Source organism: Saccopteryx bilineata, chromosome 4 (assembly GCF_036850765.1).
Source record: "Saccopteryx bilineata isolate mSacBil1 chromosome 4, mSacBil1_pri_phased_curated, whole genome shotgun sequence".
NCBI classification, from domain to species: Eukaryota; Metazoa; Chordata; class Mammalia; order Chiroptera; family Emballonuridae; genus Saccopteryx; species Saccopteryx bilineata.
The window spans coordinates 66,184,925-66,205,389 of NC_089493.1; positions in this window are offsets into that span (position 1 = coordinate 66,184,925).

The following is a 20,465-nucleotide window of genomic DNA, read 5'->3' on the forward strand; positions in this document are numbered from 1 at the left end:
TGTAGAAAGACTGTAGTGTGGACTCAGACTGGCCTCATCCAACCAACCCTTCTACAGGTTGCAAGTGTGGTGTGTTAAGGCAGTTGAGGTTGAGAATACAAGATTAGTAAGACCCCCTACTCCAGGGGTCTCTTGGTCAGGAGCTCAATATGAGAAAAGTGGCCCCTACTCTAGAGCCTACTCTCTCGGCCACTACTGGATACTCAAATTTTATTTCTCCCCAGCAAGGCAAGCAGCAGGTTCAGATTGAGTGAGGTTTACAGTCTGCTCTGCAGCAGTTCTTCCAGCTGGTGAGACTCTGGTCTCAGGGAGGAAGACTGAGAGCGTCTTCCTGTGGGGCTCAGTGTACCCCCCAGAAAGTGGCTAAACCACTCAACTGCACCCAACAGTAGGCTCGCAGGGACCCACTCTTTAAATGTCCATGCTCTAAAACTCTTTCCCTTCTCACTGGGGAATCTAGCCAAGCAAGACAGGATATCCAGCACCCCGGCCAGCTGACTGTGAAGCTCCACCCTGTCCAATGTGCATGAGCAGCTATGCTGGTGCTGATCACAGAGAGCAAAACTCTCTTCAGCTGGGCCAGGCGTAAGGAACCCTTCTTTAAGACATGCCACAGCACGGGTTGTTAGGTCCTAAACCAATGCTCTCCACAGCTGGTCCTAGGCCTCCCTGGAGTGAACCCAGCACAGATCAATGGGACACTCTACCCATGACTGGCCCTCAGCAACCTTCTCAAAGTTACAAGCAATCCAAAGTTTGTGGTTGCCTTTGATGGGCCCAGGTACACATGCAAATACCAAGCTGTACACCTATGCTGGCTTTTACCCACACTGGGCCTAGGGGAAAGTCCCCAAAAGGCTAAGGTTCCCTGAGCCCTACCTTTGGCATCTTCCGTCTACTGGCTGATTGTTGGGCTCAGCCACTGAAAAAACCTCTGGAGTCTGGAGAAATTCAGGGATTAGGAAGGGTGGTAGGTGTGGCTCCACCCCTCAGCCCCAGATGTCAGTCCATCCAGACTTTTTTTTACAGACCTCAGTAGGTAGGGTGTGGCCCCAGCATTCTGGTGGATGTGGACTCTGAGACCCAGAGATGTGGTTTGCCCACAATCCTGACATTTTTCTATTGAATCTCCCGTGGGGTGGAAGCACCAGTCATAGACTCGAGAGAGTGCAGGGATAACTTCTGGCCTCAACTCCAGAAAACTGAGTCACTGATGCACCCCCTGCTTCCTAGCTGACTTCTCAGAAGATCAGCCCAGTCTCCATGAGGTAGGACTGGAGGACTCCCAAGGGTGGGGCAGTTGCTTTCCCCTAGGTCAGAGGTCGGGAACCTATGGCTCGTGAGCCAGATATGGCTCTTTTAATGGCTCATCTGGCTCACAGACAAATCTGTAATAAAAAAATAATAACGTTAAAAATATAAAACATTTTCATGTATTACAATCCATTCATTTCCTACCACTCATGTTCATGGTTGTGGATGGCTGGAGCCTCTGGGACAACACCAAATTTTTATTGGATAATGCATAACGTACATGGGTCGTTATATGGCTCTCATGGAATTTCATTTTAAAATATGTGGCATTCATGGCTCTCTCAGCCAAAAAGTTTCCCGACCCCGGCCTTAGGCTGATGCCACACAAGGAGACTGCTTTACCCAAGAAAGATGGGGACTGCAGTATTCAAGAATGACTCAGCACAGGAGCTCTGGTAGCTGTCCCTCAAAGTCTCCTCTTGGGCCTCCAACTTCACATTCTCCTTATGCAACTCTAATTCTCTCAGCTCTCCTTCTGGCAGAGCTCCGAGTAAGTGGCTGTGAATGAGATTGTCTGCCCTGGCCCTTTAAGATGAAGACTGTGTCTCTGAAAGCCTCTGCCCCTTTCTGGCAGACAGAAACCTTGGTTCTTTTCACCTCTAAATGTTGTGTGGGTGCCTCTTCCAGGCTCTGGGGCCTGGGGCTTAGGACCCTCCCCTGTCAGGATGAAGCTCCCTGCAGTGAGTCCCTCTGACCCTCGGCCACTGCTCACTCCTGGGAGCAGGGCAGCCCTTTCCAAGTCTCTTCCTACTAGTCTTGGTGTGGCTTCTTCTGTGATCCTTGGTTACAGACTCCTCTGTTTAACCCAAAGTTGTTTTGTCAAGATGATTGTTTTTAAATTAAGTTGTAATCCTGGGAGGTGGCTGTTGGAACGTCTGCCTACTCCATCACCATCTTGGAATCCCAGTCATGTAGTATCCTTAAATTGGGTGTTTGGTTCATGAACAACCTTTATTTCTCTGCTTCTTACCCTACCTATATTATAGTACATATATTATTTTATAACTATATGTTATATGGTTTTTTTATGACTCTAGAACCAAATTCAAAAAATAAAAACAAATTAAAGTTTCATTTCCTTTGAATGAAGAAAAGTCAGTTACTATCCCTTCAAGAAACGGAGAAATAAAGCTAAAGGTAGAGAACTACTTCTCAATGTATTATGATTTCCTAATCTGGGAAAATAAAAAAGTAGTACTCTCACTGGTAAGCCAAGTTCATAACGGGTGGTCCATTCCCCTAAATCAGGGACCAATAAAAAAGCTTAAGCCAATGGGAAGGGGAGCAGTCAGAGATGCAGTGGGCACAGGGGAATTCTCCAGCATGGGCTGTCAGGGAGCTGCTGTGTTTCAGCATGACTACCACAGTGTGCTAACTGGGTGTGTTAAGGTACAGAGAAACTAGATCATACAAGATATATTAACAACTTTGAAATAATCCAATAGCTCAGAAGTCTACAGAGTGGGATATATTGCTACCAGGGCTATTGTATCCCATGCTAGAGAGTGTGGGAAGTAAGAATATTACAATGTCTAATTATATTTATTTCAAAATTATGCTTAACTTTTGTTTTCCTGTATATTTTATAATATACTATTCACAAAAATTAGGAGACATTTTATTGCTTCACATTTATTTTGAAATATTCCTTAATTTTTGTGAGCAGTATATATTTGTGTAGTAATACATGTTGATATTTTATAAGTAAATAAATAGACATATATTAGGAGTATAAGTTTAAATTTTTTCTTTACTAATTAAGAATAATATTTACAAAATTTGGAGACAACTTTGGTATTTAAGTACTATGCAGGACCATAAAGTAATGAGATTTTTGCATTATAAAGTCCTCATGGTAAGAGGCAATGGACAGTGTGAGTATAGATCAGAGGCAGGGATACCAGTGATAATGGCATTGCAATTGTCCAGGGGGAGATGAGGATCTGAACTATGGCAATAGCTTTAGATTTGGTGGAAATTGAAGGACTGGTATTGGAGTATTTTATGGAAAAAAATATTACCAGGATTTAGTCCCTGTTAAGAGACAGAGGGGAGGAGAGGAAAGTATCAGGACTGACTTCTATATTCCTTGATTGGATGACTAAGAGGATGGTAGCCCAATCCTGGTGATTGGAAAATGGAAATAGAGAAGTTTTGGTGGAAAAGATGAACTATACTTCAACATATTAATTGTGAAATTCTTATGCAAAAATCAGATGGAAATGTTTAGGATAAAGCTGGATATGTGGGTTTTAAAGTTTTCAAAAGAGATCCAGTTTTGTAGGAACCTCACACAAATGACCAAGAATGCCCAGAAAGTACAATGAATAAAAAAGGAAAAGAAGCTCAAAAGCAGAAGCAAAGGGCACTCCAACTTTTAATATATATTTAAAAAAGCACTGTTCATAGATGTTCTCTGCCTCTGATCTATACTCACACTGTCCATTGCCTCTTACCATGAAAACTTTATAATGCAAAAATCTCATTACTTTATGGTCCTGCATAGTACTTAAATACCAAAGTTGTCTCCAAATTTTGTAAATATTATTCTTAATATTATGCTTTCTCTTCGTATATATATATATATATATATATATATATATATATATATATATATATATATACGAAGAGAAAGGCAAGAAAAGAAACTCAGAAGCTTCAATTGCTAGGAACATTATGCCCAGAGATGGGAGTTGTGGAAGTCCAAGTAGGCAAAAGTTACAAGGAATAAGTGACTTGTCTAATTGCCCTGAGTAAACACAATTCCCTTTTTCATTTTATTAATAATGTTTTTAAGTATTCTTTGAGCACTTGTAATTAATTTTAACATCACAGGTTTGTGGACACACTATCATTCAGAACAGAACATCTATGAACAGTGCTTTCAACATTAAGCATTTTTGTCTGTCATTTAACTGTCTGAGGTCATCATTGTTAACTTAGCACCTAGTACATGATAAATTAAGAGCAGCATGAGGTGCATGTTGTGGATAGTTAAAAGATTGAATGCAATGGTGGTCCAGATGTTAACAAATTGTCAAGTTAATCATCTCCATTTTGGTAAATGGCTTCATTCCTACTACATAAATCACTGACAACATTATACTACTGGGGACCTGGATCTACTTGTGGTATATATGGTATATGTGTCATTAGGCATACATACTTCCTACTGGCGAAACAGATAATTGTTTTAACCAAAATACAACTCAATTGATTTCATCCTTCCTTAAAAAGAAAGAGTCCCAGGATCTTACATAAAACTCACCCCAGTAAATGTTTTGGTTTATTTATCTTAACAATGTGTTTTAAAGTTTAGGCTAGAGACATAAACCAGAGGTCAAGTATTGTTATAAATTTACCTTTCATTCTCAGTCATACAAGAAAGTTTGTCTGATTAGGAACAAAAAAATAAAGACAATTTATATACACACATATACATATATATAAATATATACTTTCTATTATACAAGGTGTATGAGTAATAAAAAAAAAGAAAGAAAAGAAAACACACCTACTGCCTGAGATGGCAAGCTCATCTCACTTAAGCAGAAGTCACTGTCATGAAGTGTCATTGGACAGTTTTCATTTCCCATTTCTTCCTCTGGGAAGCCTCTTCATTAAATACCTTTTCCAATTAGGCCCATTAAATTTAGGAAAATACCGTTAAACAATGACTAGATAATATTTTTCATTTGACATGATCAAGTGTTCTCTGCAGAGGTTGCCAATAACTTTATTTGAATTTAAATCTAACTTTCAGTTCCTCGCTAGGAAAATTTGAACAGATCTCAGAACTAAAACACATGAACACAGCAACTATGTCTGCATTGTTCATGGCTGTTTCCCCAGCATTGACCTAACATTCAATAAGCCCTAAGTAATTGCCAAATGAAGAAGAGTATAACCTTAAATCTGTACATTATATTGATTATGTCAAGTAATGAGTATAACATGTGAGAACAGAGGAAAAAAATACAAATAAAATTCAGCAAAGATTACTAAGAAGCAATTCTTCCCAGTGCAGATGGGCCAATATGGTTCTTTTTAATATCAGCATTTAATATAGTCACTGCAACGCTGCCATAGAAGCCTTAGTGGCCTTCTTTTTAGAAAATCTATTTTTTTTCTTTTTTATTCAATGAGAGGAGGGGAGACAGAGAGACAGAATCCTGCATGCGTCCCAACCAGCATCCACCCAGCAAGCCCATTAGGCAATGCTCTACCCATCTGGAGCTTTACTCCACTGCTCAGCAATGGAGCTTTTCTTTAGCATGTGAGGTGGAGACCATGGAGCCATCCTCAAAGCCTGGGGCCAACTTGCTACAATCAATCAATGGCTGCATGAGGAGAAGAGAGAGAGAGAAACAAGAGGGAGAAGGGTGGAGAAGCAGATGGGCACCTCTCCTGTGGGCCCTGACCTAGAATCAAACCTGGGACCCCTACACGCTGGAATGATGCTCTACCACTCAGCCAACTTCCTGGGGCCAGGAAATCTATTTTTAATGATGTGGTTGATTGTCTCCAAAATTGACCATCAACCATTTTGCAAGTCCTTCTAGATACAGGCTACCCCGCCCATCAAGAGGTAGAGAGTATTTCCCCTCCTTTTAAATGTGGCCTTGTGATGTGCTTTGATAAGTAGAATCAAAAGGCAGGGGCAGTGCCTGCTCATTTAGATGACTCATAACCCCCATTTTTGCTCTCTTGTACTCAACTGCCACGCTGTAGGGAAGTCTGCGCTACTCTTATGGAGAAAGTGATCATGTTGAGAAACCTGGAAAATAAGATATCATGTGGAGAAGAGGCCGTATGAAACCCTGAATGGGATCCAAGATAGCCCAGCAGATAGGCAGTGTGAAGGCCCAGACATGTGAGAGAGCTAACGTGGCTGTTTCAGCCTGGCCCAGATGCCAGAGGAACACAGGCAACTGAGTGAGTCTACCTGGAGTGGAAGGACCACCCACCGAGTGGTGAGAAATAATAAATCATTCTTGTTGGAACCCCTATGCTTTCGGTGGCTTGTTAACAGTATGGATAACTAAAACAAATGACATCACAGTCCTCTCCTTCTATGTCTCCATTAGCTTTTCTCTCTCTCTCTCTTATTTATTGATTTATTGATTGATTGATTGATACTTTTCTCTTGGAAATTCTACCCTGGTTCTTTTAGTTGTAGTGTTAAAACCAGTTTCTAAAATGAAGGGCTATACCTGGAAAATGTTGATTTCTAGGATTTTCTAATGGGTACTATGCTAGATAACATCACTTTTATTATAATAGAGACTGTGTCTAAATTGTTTATAATCACTGTGCTTGAAATATTTAAATGAATTGAAGTTTTATTCTTAATATTCTGCTGCTGTTTAAATAGTTCAAAATGTACAAAGCCCTAATTTAATGTAGCAAGTTCCTACCATATGTTCCTAAAAAAGCTTTTCAGGTCTAAGCTGATCCATTATATTGTTTCTTTTTTTATTTATTTATTTATTTTTTTTTGTACTTTTCCGAAGCTGGAAACAGGGAGAGACAGTCAGACAGACTCCCGCATGCGCTCTGCCATGACCAGAGCCACTCCAGCGCCTGGGGCAGAGGCCAAGGAGCCATCCCCAGCGCCCGGGCCATCCCCGCTCCAATGGAGCCCCGGCTGCAGGAGGGGAAGAGAGAGACAAAGAGGAAGGAGGGGGTGGGGGTGGAAAAGCAAATGGGCGCCTCTCCTGTGTGCCCTGGCCAGGAATCGAACCTGGGTCCCCCGCACGCCAGGCCGACGCTCCACCGCTAAGCCAACCGGCCAGGGCCTATATTGTTAACTACATACCTAAATATCAAACTTTTTTAAAGTTAATTTTAATGGGGTGACATTAATAAATCAGGGTACATATGTTCAGAGAAAATATCTCTAGGTTATTTTGACATTTGATTATGCTGCATTCCCATCACCCAAAGTCCAATTGTCTTCCATCACCTTCTAACTGGTTTTCTTTGTGCCCCTCCCCTCCCAAAACCCCCTCCTTCTCCTCCACCCCACCTCGTAACACCCACACTCTTGTCCATGTCTCTGAGTCTCATTTTTATGTCCCACCTATGTATGGAATCATATAGTTCTTAGTTTTTTCTGATTTACTTATTTCTCTCACTATAATGTTATCAAGGTCCATCCATGTTGTTGTAAATGATCTGATGTCATCATTTCTTATGGCTGAGTAGTATTTCATAGTATCTATGTACCAAAGCTTATTTAATCCACTCATCCACTGACGGACACTTGGGCTATTTCCAGATCTTCACTATTATGAACAATGGTGCCGTAAACATGGGGGTGAATTTCTTCTTTTCAAACAGTGCTATGGTGTTCTTGGGGTATATTCCTAAAAGTGGTATTGCTGGGTCAAAAGGCAGTTCGATTTTTAATATTTTGAGGAATCTCTATACTGTTTTCCACAGTGGCTGCACCAGGCTGCATTCCCACCAGCAGTGCAGGAGGGTTCCCTTTTCTCCACATCCTTGCCACACTTATTCTGTGTTGTTTTGTTGATGAGCGCCATTCTGACTGATGTGAGATGATATCTGATTGTGGTTTTAATTTTGCATTTCTCTAATGATTAGTGATGTGCATTTTTTCATATGTCTATTGGCCATCTGTATGTCCTCTTTGGAGAACTGTCTATTCATTTCTTTCACCCATTTTTGATTGGATTGTTTGTCTTCCTGGTATTGAGTTTTACAAGTTCTTTATAAATTTTGGTTATTAACCTCTTATCAGACATATTGTCAAATATATTCTCCCATTGTGTAGTTTGTCTTTTTATTCTGTTCTTATTATCCTTAGCTGTGTAAAACTTTTTAGTTTGATATAGTCCCATTTCTTTACCCTGTCTTTTATTTCACTTGCCCATGGAGATAAATTGGCAAATATATTGCTGCAAGAGATGTCAGAGAGCTTACTACCTATGTTTTCTTCTAAGATGCTTATGGTTTCACGGCTTACATTTAAGTCTTTTATTCATTTTGAGTTTATTTTTGTGAATGGTGTAAGTTGGTGGTCTAGTTTCATTTTTTTGCAGGTAGCTGTCCAATTTTCCCAACACCATTTGTTGAAGAGGCTGTCTTTACTCCAATGTATGCTCTTACCTCCTTTGTCAAATATTAGTTGTCCATAAAAGTGTGGGTATATTTCTGGGTTCTCAGTTCTGTTCCATTGATCTATTGCCTGTTCTTATGCCAGTACCAGGCTGTTTTCAGTACAATGGCCTTGTAGTATAACTTGATATCCGTAAGTGTGATACCTCCCACTTTATTCTTCCTATTCAAGATTGCTGAGGCATGTTCACTTTTGGTTCCATATAAATTTTTAGAATATGTGTTTTATATCTTTGAAGTAAGTCATTGGTATTTTAATTGGTATTGCATTAAATTTATAAATTTCTTTGGGTAATATAGACATTTTAATGATGTTTATTCTTCCTAACCATGAGCATGGTATACGCTTCCACTTGTTTGTATCTTCCCTGATTTCTTTTATCAATGCTTTATAATTTTTTGAGTATAAGTCTTTCATCTCTCTGATTAAATTTATACCTAGGTACTTTATTTTTTTGGTTGCAATGGTGAAGGGAATTGATTCCTTAATTTCTCTTTCTGACAGTTCATTGTTAGTGTATAAAATGCCTCTGATTTCTTAGTATTGCTGACCTGTGGTGGTACAGTGGGAAAAGCCACAACCTGGAGTGATTTCTGAGTATTAATTTTATATCCTGCCATCTTGCTGAATTCTTTTATAGGGTCCCGTAGTTTTTTGACAGAGACTTTAGGGTTTTCTAAATACAATATCATATCATCTGCAAATAATGATAGTTTTACTTCTTCTTTTTCAATTTGGATACCTTTTATTTCTTTTTCTTGTCTGATTGCTGTGGCTAGGACTTCCAGAACTATGTTGAATAAGAGTGGTAAAAGGGGGCACCCCTGCCTTTTTACTGATCTTAAGGGGATTGCTTTTCATTTTTACCCATTGAGTATGATATTGGCTGTGGGTTTTTCATAAATGGCCTTTATCATGTTGAGGTATGTTCCCTGTATTCCCACTTTGCAGAGAGTTTTGATCATGAATGGGTGCTGGATTTTATCAAATGCTTTTTCTGCATCTATTGAAATTATCATGTGGTTTTACTCTTTCATTTTCTTTATGTGATGAATCACATTGATTGATTTGCGAATGTTGTACCAGCCTTGCCTCCCAAGAATAAATCCCACTTGATCATGGTGTATGATTTTTTCCATATATTGTTGGATCAGGTGTGCTAATATTTTGTTGAGGATTTTAGCATTTAAATTCATCAGAAATATTGGCCTATAATTTTCTTTCTTTGTGTTGTCTTTGCCTGGTTTTGGAGTCAGAATTATACTCGCCTCATAAAAGGAGCTTGGAAGTGTTCCTTCTTCCTGTATTTTTTGAAATAGCTTGAGAAGGATAGGAGTTAGTTCTTTTTTAAATATTTGGTAGAATTCACTTGTGAATCCATCAGGCCCAAGACTTTTCTTTTGGGGGAGTTTTTTGATAACTGTTTCAATCTCATTTGTTGTAATTGGTCTGTTTAGGTTTTCTGATTCTTCCAGATTAATTTTTGAAAGATTATATGTTTCAAGGAATTTGTCCATTTCATCTAGGTTGTCTAGTTTTTTGGTGTACAGTTCTTCATAGTATTTTCTTACAATATTTTGTATTTCTGTTGTGTCAGTTGTTATTTCTGCACTCTCATTTCTAATTTTATTTATTTGAGTCCTCTGTCTTTTTTTCTTGGTGAGTCTGGTTAAAGGTTCATCGATCTTGTTTACCTTTTCAAAGAACCAGCTCCTGGTTTCATTGATCCTCTGTATTGTTTCTTTAGCCTCTATGTCATTTATTTCTGCTCTGATCTTTATTATTTCCTTCCTTCTACTAGCTCTGGGCTTTACTTGCTGTTCTTTTTCTAGTTCTTTTAGATGCCGGGTCAAGTTGTTTATTTGAGCTTTTTCTAGCTTCTTAAGTTATGCCTGTAATGCTATGAACTTCCCTCTCAGGACTGCTTTTGCTGTGTCCCATAAATTTTGAGTTGATGTATGCTCGTTATTGTTCATTTCTAGGAATTTTTTAATTTCTTCTTTGATCTCATTGTTCACCCATTCGTTATTTAATAACATGCTATTTAGTTTCCAGGTGAATGAGTATTTTTCAGTTTTTCTGTTGTGGTTGATTTTTAGTTTCATGCCATTGTGATCAGAGAAAGTGCTTGATATGATTTCAATCTTCTTAAATTTGTTGAGACTGCTCTTGTGCCCTAACATGTGGTCTATCCTAGAGAATGTACCATGAGCACTCAAAAAGAATGTATATTCTGCTGCTTTAGGGTGAAAGGTTCTGAAGATATCTATTAAATCGAGTTGATCTAGTATGTCCTTTAAGTCTGCTGTTTCTTTGTTAATTTTCTTTCTTGAGGATCTATCTAGTGATGTTAGTGCGGGTATTGAAATCCCCTACGCCTGACCTGTGGTGGCGCAGTGGATAAAACGTCGACCTGGAAATGCTGAGGTCGCCAGTTCGAAACCCTGGGCTTGCCTGGTCAAGGCACATATGGGAGTTGATGCTTCCAGCTCCTCCCCCTTCTTCTCTCTCTCTGCCTCTCCTCTCTCTCTGTCGCTCCCTCTCCTCTCTAAAATGAATAAATAAAATAAAAAAAAAGCAACCCCCTACTATTATAGTATTGTTGTTGACCTCACCCTTTAAATCCATCAAAATCTGCTTTATATATTTAGGTGCTCCTGTATTAGGTGCGTAGATTTTTTAATGGTTATATCTTCTTATTGGATTGCTCTCTTTACATTATGTAGTGACCTTCTTTATCTCTTACTATAGTGTTTGTTTTAAAGTCATTTTGTCTGATATAAGTATTGCTACCTCAGCTTTTTTTTTCATTTCCATTTGCATGAAATATTTTTTCTATCCTTTTATCTGTAGTCTATGTGCATCTTTTGTTTTAAGGTGTGTCTCTTGTAGACAGCATATGTATGGGTCCTGTTTTCTTATCCACACAGCTACCCTATGTCTTTTGATCATATCATTTAATCCATTTACATTTAAGGTTTTTATTGATATGTAGTTGTTAATTGCCATTTTATTCTTTAAAACTCTATTCCTCTTTTGCTATATTCTTTTTCCCCTTTGATCTGTTTACAACAGGTCCCTTTGCATTTCTTGCAGCATTGGTTTGGTTGTAATGAATTCCTTGAATTTTTTTTTTTTGGTCTGGAAAGCTTTTTATTTCTCCTTCAATTTTAAATGATAGCCTTGCTGGATAAAGTAGTTTTGGTTGTAGGCTCTTCTGCATTACTTTGAATATTTCTTGCCATTCCCTTCTGGCCTCAAGTGTTTCTGTTGAGAAGTTGAAAGTCATCCTTATGGGGGCTCCTTTGTAGGTGGTAGCCTTTTTTTCTCTAGCAGCTTTAAATATTTTCTCTTTATCACTTAGCTTTGGTATTTTAATTATGTTGTGTCTTGGTGTAGATTTCTTTGGATTGCTCTTTAATGGAATTTTCTGTGCTTCTTGAACTTGTGAGACATTTTCCTGCCCTAATTGAGGGAAGTTTTCAGCTATGATATGTTTGAACAAAGTCTCTATCCCTTGTTCTTTCTCTTCTTCTTCAGGAACCCCTATGATGTGGATGTTATTTCTCTTCATGTCACAGAGCTCTCCTAGAGTTTCCTCAGACTTTTTGAGTCTCCTTTATTCTTTCTGCTCTGCTTCCATGCCTTCATTTATCTTGTCCTCTAACTCGCTGATCTGATTCTCAACTTCATCCATTCTGCTTTTAATTCCTTCCATTGTGTTATTCATTTCTGATATTATATTTGTCATTCCTAATTCTTTTTTATTATTTCAATGTCCTTTTTTATATTTGCTATCTCTTTATTTAGGTGTTCATAATGACCATCTATTGTTGTTCTAATATCTTTGAGCACCCTTACAATCGTTATTTTAAACTCTGCATCTGGTAATTTGGTTATATCTGACTCATTCAGGTCCTTTTCTGGAAATGTCTCTTGATTTATTTGTGTTGCATTTCTCTGCCATTTCATTTTGTCTGTGTAAAAGAAGGTTTTTGCCACTGGAATCCACTGGGTGTTGCTCTGTGTTCCCTAGGTGTGGTCTGTCTGCAAGCCCGCCACCCCCTATGCTGTTGCTGCCTAGGGTGTTTGGGTATGGGCTTTGCCGGTGCCTGCCCACTGGGGCTGTTGCTGTGGTTTCTGCCTCTCCTTCATGGGAGAGGCTGTGATCACGTGCTTGGGTGTACAAGCCTCAGTGGACTTGGCCTTCGCCCTGCCCCTGTGGGTGGCATTATTCTCAGCCCTGAGGGTAGGGGTGAGCACCTTTGCTTGGCTGCAGGTCTCCGCCTGATTCCAGGCTTTTGCCCCAACCCTGCAGGAGGAGCCTGCTCATGAAATGGCTGCAAGCCTTGGCTCCACAGGCTGGGCATAACTGCATGCCCATGCTCAGTAGCAGGACTCTGCCTATTCTGGGCTTTTGGCTCCATCCCTGTGGGAGGAGCTGGCTCCCAAGTCAGGCCACAAGCTTATGTTCTGTGGGCGGGGCAAGGCTGTGCTCCTGCACCCTTGCTCAAGGGCGGATCTCCGCCCCTTCTGGGGCTCCTGCCCTTCCCCCACAGGCTGGATTGCAGGTGGCCCACAGCTGGGCTTGACCACTTTTGCACGTCCCCTGCTCCCCAGCTGGGCAAGACTGAGCTCACACCTGGGCCTCAGTGGTGGCCAGCCGACTTCCGCCCTTGCTGACAAAACTGTGTTTCCACATCCCACCACCACCCACCCTTGGGCGAGCCCTTAGCCATGTGGGTAGGGGTGCTGCAGGTCAGATCCTAAGACTCACTACTGTAGTCCCGAAAGCTTCCTCCTTCTAAGCGACTCTACTCTGAGTACTGCAGGAGAGCTTGTTTGGCTGGTTTCCTGCTTCCTTTTGCTAGTATTGCTGTTTCCAGGGGAAATATTCACTTCAGATTTGGGGAGTGACTCATCCCAGAGGTTAGGGTGGCTGTCTCTCAAAATGTTTCTCCCTGTGCCTCCTAGATTACACTCTCTTCCTGCTACTCCAGTCCTCTCCTCTATCCCCATCCCCCAGAGCCCTGGGTGAGTGGTTGTGAGAGAGGTTTTCTGTGCGGTCCCTTTAAGAACAATCCTGGGTCTGAGAAATCAGTCTCTTTCTCACAAACAGTATCTTGTCTTGTTTCCAGCTAAATACTGTCCACACACCTCTTCTAGGCTCTGGGGCTGCAGGCTGGGGCTTTGTTCCTGGGGTTCAGGACCCTCCCCTCTCTGCTAAACTCACTTCCCACCATACGAGTCTCTCCCAGCTGCCGTTTGCTCTGGGGAGTTGGGCAGCCCTCTTTGTGTTTCTGCTTTTTCTATCAGTTTCAGTGTGGCTTCTTCAGTGTTCCTTGGTTGAAGAGTCCTCTTAGTTTAGTCCAAAGTTGGTTTTTCCAGATGATGGTTCTTATAATTAGTTTGTAATCCACTTTGGTCCTGGGAGGTGGAAGTTGGTATGTCTGCCTACTCCATCGCCATCTTGTCTTTCTTTCTTCTAAATATTAAACTTTCTAAAATAAGAATTCTTTTTCCTCTCTCATTCTAAATTTCAGTATGAGATGCTTTAGAATTACTTAGAGTAGATACACTGATCAAAAAAAGTTTCTGGCAATATCATTTTTATTTAGTGGTATTTCCAAATAACATGGCATCATGAGGTAAACTCTCTTAGTGTACTCTTGGTGAACACTAAGTAGAAGCTGTTTCTTTAGTGATTCTTGTCATGATGTACTAATCCTCATCCCTTTCTTTCAGTCTGAATTTTAATGTGGACTCTTTCCAAACACAATATAAAAGGTATGAGCTACTCCTGAAATTGTTCCTTTTTCCACTGACTTAAGGAATCTTTTGTACATTAGGATTACTTATTCAATAGGTGATACACTAAGGTATACTTCCCGTACTGTTTGAAAGTAGCTGTTTCTCAGATGGCATCCTAGCCTGCCCTGTGAAAGCCATTCACCATAAAGCACACTGAATTATACATCTCAACTCCAAAAGCCTACATTCAGTGACACTTGCTCATATCAAAAATAAAGCAGATATAATCAAGTGTCCTCCCAGGGGAGCCGAAATAGAACTTTCTTTTTTTTTTTTTTTTTTTTTTTCATTTTTCTGAAGCTGGAAACAGGGAGAGACAGTCAGACAGACTCCCGCATGCGCCCGACTGGGATCCACCCAGCACGCCCACCAGGGGCGAGGCTCTGCCCACCAGGGGGCGATGCTCTGCCCATCCTGGGCATCGCCATGCTGTGACCAGAGCCACTCTAGCGCCTGGGGCAGAGGCCACAGAGCCATCCCCAGCACCCGGGCCATCTTTGCTCCAATGGAGCCTTGGCTGCGGGAGGGAAAGAGAGAGACAGAGAGGAAAGCACGGTGGAGGGGTGGAGAAGCAAATGGGCGCTTCTCCTGTGTGCCCTGGCCGGGAATCGAACCCGGGTCCTCCACATGCTGGGCCGACGCTCTACCGCTGAGCCAACTGGCCAGGACCTAGAACTTTCCTTTTGAATAGTCAGTCTATCTCAGTCTATCTCTGTGCTGAAATGCTTAACAGGTAGACATGCTTTATCCCTTCTTTTTATAAACTATTATTTCTGCAATTGTCAAACTCTAATTGAACAGTTAGTTACATATGCCAATTTCAATGAGTTGCTGGCAGAATACACTGATGATTCTGATTGTTCTATTCTTCTTCAAGACATCAAAATATTGGGCTTTCCTTGAATTCCAAGTCCTCTGCTCTTCAGCATATGCCAACAGAAACAAACGTAAATACTGTATTTTTTGCTCCATAAGACATACTTTTTTCCCCCAAAGTGGACAGAAAAATGCCCGTGCATCTTAAAACATTATGAAGTGGAGTAAAAAATACATTATTTTATTAAATATTTTAACACACCATTTAATTCAGAATATTTTTTTCTTATTTTTCTCCTTAAAACCCTAGGTGAGTCTTATGGTCAGGTGCATCTTATGGAGCGAACAATACGGTACATACTTCTTCATGCCAGACCACCTCAGTAAGGATGCTTTCTAAATTTCCTGGGTAATCATATATATACCCATAGCCAGTGGTGGGATTAAAATAATTTAACAACTAGTTTTCTGCCCTCATGACTGTTTTAAGTATAAAAAAAGATATACCTAAAGATAGTTTATTATTTCATGCATTTAATTTTTAAATAAGAACAGAAAAAGAGGTACACAAAACTAGATTGTTATAAAAAAGTTTTAAAATATTAATAAAAAATGTTAAATAATACCTGACAAAAAATAATAAAACTGTTATTTAAGATTATTTCAATGACAGCTTGTCACCCCTTGGTTGTATGGCACTTTTTCTATTTATGTTATATGTTTGTTTACTGAAATAACAAACACTAGGAAATTAAATTGTTGTACTTCATCAAAGGTATAAAGAGTTTTTTTAAATAATATTTTTTAAAAATGTATTGATTTTAGAGAGAGAGAGAGAGAGGGAGAGAGATATCATACATAGTTGCTTCACTTAGTTGTTCATTGGCTGCTTCTTGTACGTGCCTTGACCAGGCAAGCCCAGGGTTTTGAACCAGCGACCTTAGCATTCCAGGTTAATGCTCTATCCACTGCACAACCACAGGCCAGGCATAATGAGTTTTATAAAATGAATAAATAAATATTACAAACATAGTTTCATCAATTTATTTTTCACCTATGGATGGAATGCACATTACTATGGGAGTTTAGAATACATAGTTGTGCAGATGAACATTAAAAAAGAGTAAGGGCCCTGGCCGGTTAGCTCAGTGGTAGAGCATCAGCCTGGCGTGTGGGAGTCCCGGGTTCAATTCCTGGCTAGGGAACACAGGAGAAGCACCCATCTGCTTCTCCACCCTCTCCCTCTCCTTCCTCTCTGTCTCTCTCTTCCCCTCCTGCAGCCAAGGCTCCATTGGAGCAAAGTTTGCCCAGGTGCTGAGGATGGCTCTGTGGCCTCTGCCCCAGGCACTAGAATGGCTCTGGTTGCAACAGAGCGACGCCCCGATGGGCAGAGCATTGCCCCCTTGGTGGGCATGCTGGGTGGATCCTGGTCAGGCTCATGCGGGAGTCTGACTGCTTCTCCGTTTCCAATTTCAGAAAAATACAAAAAAAAAAAAAAAAGAGTAAGGACCATTTTCTTATATGCCTATAGGCCAAACACATAGATACAGATAACAGGACAGGAAATTCCAGAGGGAAAGGAGGAGGGGTTTAGGGGTAAGCAGGCAAAAGGGGTGTAATGGGGGACATGGGGTGGGGGTGAGATTATTACATTGAGTGGGACATTTGAATCCATGTTAATACAATAAATTAAATTAATAATAATTTTTAAAAAAGAGAGTAAGGAATGTAAATTTGTGATTTCCACTTGGGGCAGCTGCCCAGGTGCCCACCTCAGAGAATACAAGTGCCATTTTAACAACCAGTTTGCCAAATTCAACAAAAAACTAAGCATTGGTTCTGCTGAACCGGTGCAAACCAGCTGAAGCCCACCACTGCCCACAGCTTCCAGTGATGACTCTCAAATCTAAATTTCAGATGTAGACCTTTCCTTTGAATTGCAGCTCTATATAACCATCTGCCTTCTGTACATGACAATCTGTATATTTCACACCTGCTTCAAAATCCACGTGATTAACTGCCTTTTTCCTTCCTTTCTTGGTCCAATACTTTGTCTTGTTAATGAAATCACCACCTACCCCCAAACCTGAGATTTTTAACTTCTATCTTAGATTTTACAGTCAACCCATGTTAATGACTATCAGTTCTACCTGAAACACATCCTTTGACATCATCCATTTCCTCTCTCTTACCTCATTGAAGAATCATTTCCTATCCAGATTCTGGCCCCTATATCCCATTGATCTTCCTAACTGTGGCCTGGCTTTCTTCCTAGTTCATTTTTTACACAGTAGCTGTGATGGTCTTTCTAAAGCATAGAACTAATCCCATGTGGCAGCATAGTAGAGAGGTTCAGAATGTAACTCAGAGCTTGGGTCAAATCCTGGTTCTTTCGCTTATTATCTGTGTCTTCTTGGCAATGTTACATAACCCATGTATCCTTCACTCACCTCTGAAGTTAACTGGGAATAAACATAAATCTACTTCATTGTTGTTAGGAAGATAAAATGAATTATCATCTATAAAGCTCTTAGAACACTGCCTGGCACATAGCAAGTGTAACGTAAGTATTTGTTAAACAATTGGATGCCATTTACCTGTTTAAAACCTTTTCTAGGGAAAAGTGCTTAGTTAGGAAAATCCCCCCCTCCCATAAACTAATCTGCTACCTGCTTGCCTGTCTAGCCTGCTCAACTCTTTATTCCACAAGAGCAGAGTTCCAGGCATAGCAGACTAGGGGAAGATCCCTGACCTGCCCCACTATCTCATTCCTCCTGAATGCCCTCTTCCCCATGGAAGCTGAGTATGATCCTATCAATCCTTCAAGCTTCAAAGGATTAGGTATCTTCTTCCTTTGAAAGCCTTTCCAGACCCACCTAAACCAAACTACTCACTTCCTTTTTTGTTCTGTTCTGGAATCTAGGTGATAACTATCCCTATTATTCCATTTATTACACAGTTTTTCAATTATATTTTTGACAAGCCTACTTCCCCTACCAGGTATACTCTCTGAGGTCAGGAACTATGTCATGTGTCTACTTGTATCTTTAATGGATAACATAGTATCTAGTATGGAATATAGGATACAACCAGTATTTGTATTTATGCATTCTCTATGTTCTCTTCTTTCCCAATAGTATCATTAGTATAATTCATAATAATAGCTTACTGCTTTATTATTCATTAAACACTTTGAAGCCATATTATTTTATTTTGACTGACCCATAGAAAAAAAAATTATCTCCATTTTATTAGTGAGAAAACCAAAGTCTCAGGAGTGGCGTGGTTTCCCAAGGATCACACAGCCATTATTTAAATCCAGGACATGCGATTCCAACTCATGTATTTTTGTTTCACAATCATCCATTCAAAATAACCAGTTTTTACTAGTAACACCTAGGGAAATCAATAATACTGCCCTCTCCACCTCTTTAAAAAATTACCTCTGCTTTAATGTCTGTAAGTCATACTTCACCATCAAAAAAAGACAACTATCTTGTTTTAATCAACAAAAATAGTATTAGCCTGACCTGCGGTGGCACAGTGGTTAAAACGTCGACCTGGGATGCTGAGGTTTTGGTGCAAAACCCTGGGCTTCCCTGGTCAAGGCATATATGGGAGTTGATGCTTTCTGCTCCTCCCCCCTTCTCTCTCTCTCTCCCTCTCCATTTCTGTCCCCTCTCTCTAAATGAATAATTTAAAAAAACTTTTTAAAAAGAATAGTATTATCTTTTGTCAAATGCATTTATTTCTTACAAATGTGTCTTGTAAACTCCAAGATGGGTGTCATTTTAAAATATATTGTGTCCCCATGAGATCATCAATAAAAATCCATGGGTCCTACCCAAGGGTACCACATCCTTGGAGCCAGGTGAAGAAGCCTGATCTGTGATGTCATTTCATATTTTATATACAGGGAAGGATGTTCACAAAAAGTAAAGCACCTGATGAGGCATGGAGATTTTTTATAAGATCTAAAAAAGAAAGATCTTTCTTTAAAATATAGTTTTTAGGGACACCTGAAGATTAGGCTCAGAGCCAGTGTCACTGGTAAATAATAGTCTGGTGTTTACATTTTCACTGGGGATTGTTTCTCCTGACACCACAGATTAAATGAGGTAGCCAGACTCTCAGAGCCTTACATTTTACTGGGGGAGCTATATGTTTGAAATTTAAACAAAAGGGCGAGCCTGACTTTCTAGGGAGTTTAAGAAAAGCCAGAATTTAAAATGCATAAAATGCTTCTATCCTGTTTCTACACTTATAGCAAAGCTCTAAAATGCATTCTTTTGCTCACCTCAGAAGTCCTTCCAAATTCAGGCACGTGGCATGTGCTCATTGCCAGAGAAAACAAGCCTTTCCCTGGGGGAGAAGAGGCTGTATCGCCAAACACAGATCTTTTGGGGTTTGAGATCTTGACAGGCCCCAACAAAAGCATCTTGTTTTTGTCTCTTTGTTATATAGATTTCAATGTTTATCTTTTTGTAAATTTAAATGATATACTATAACATGTTCTACTTGATATTTATTTTAGAAAAATTTCTGTCCTATGAGAGACTATCTGAAATAAGAATCTAATGAATAGCTATAAAAGTCCGTGAATATGCAATGACCACCAAGTAACATTTATCCTCTCCATTGAAAAAGCAGGATAATGCAAACAAATTTCTTTTGTTCTAGGACATTCCCCATGTAATTAAGTGCTACTTTCTCTGTATAAAAACCATTGACTGAAACAATATTCTGACTCAATATATGGCCCTTGAACAGCTGTGAAAGCACAATTTTTGATTGTTAACTTAATTCCTATCTCACCTTGGGATTATTAACTATAAGCAGGTTTGTACACACATATAGCCATATGTGTTCATAAACAAAATTGCATCTTAAAAGGAAAAATGTTACTTTTTTAAATCAACAGAGTTTATTTACTTGTGCTAAAGCAGTCATATTTTGATTATAATAATACTCAGATGATTCAGTTGTCAAAAGTCTGTGATTTAGTCAAATAAAACATAGGCCTTCTTTGGAATTAGGAAAGGATGCCTCTTGCTTTTGGATTTTCTGATTACAAGCCAGTATATACAGCACATCAAGTTTTCTAAATTTGTAGTGAAAAGTAAATAATTAGGATAAACTAAGCACAGGATTATAAACCAGTGTTACTGTCTAAATTATCCCAAACTAAAATTATCCTTAATTACAGGCAGAAATATAGTACAGTCTGTCACTATCTTCTTAATTCGTGAAAGTAAACCATAAGTGAAAGAGGTAAATAACATCTTACATTTTCCACTTACCTATTTTTTTTACATAGAGCCTCGTAACAAATCTATGAAAGAGAAGAGAAGGGATCCTTACTCTTTTGAGAAGCTAAGTGTCA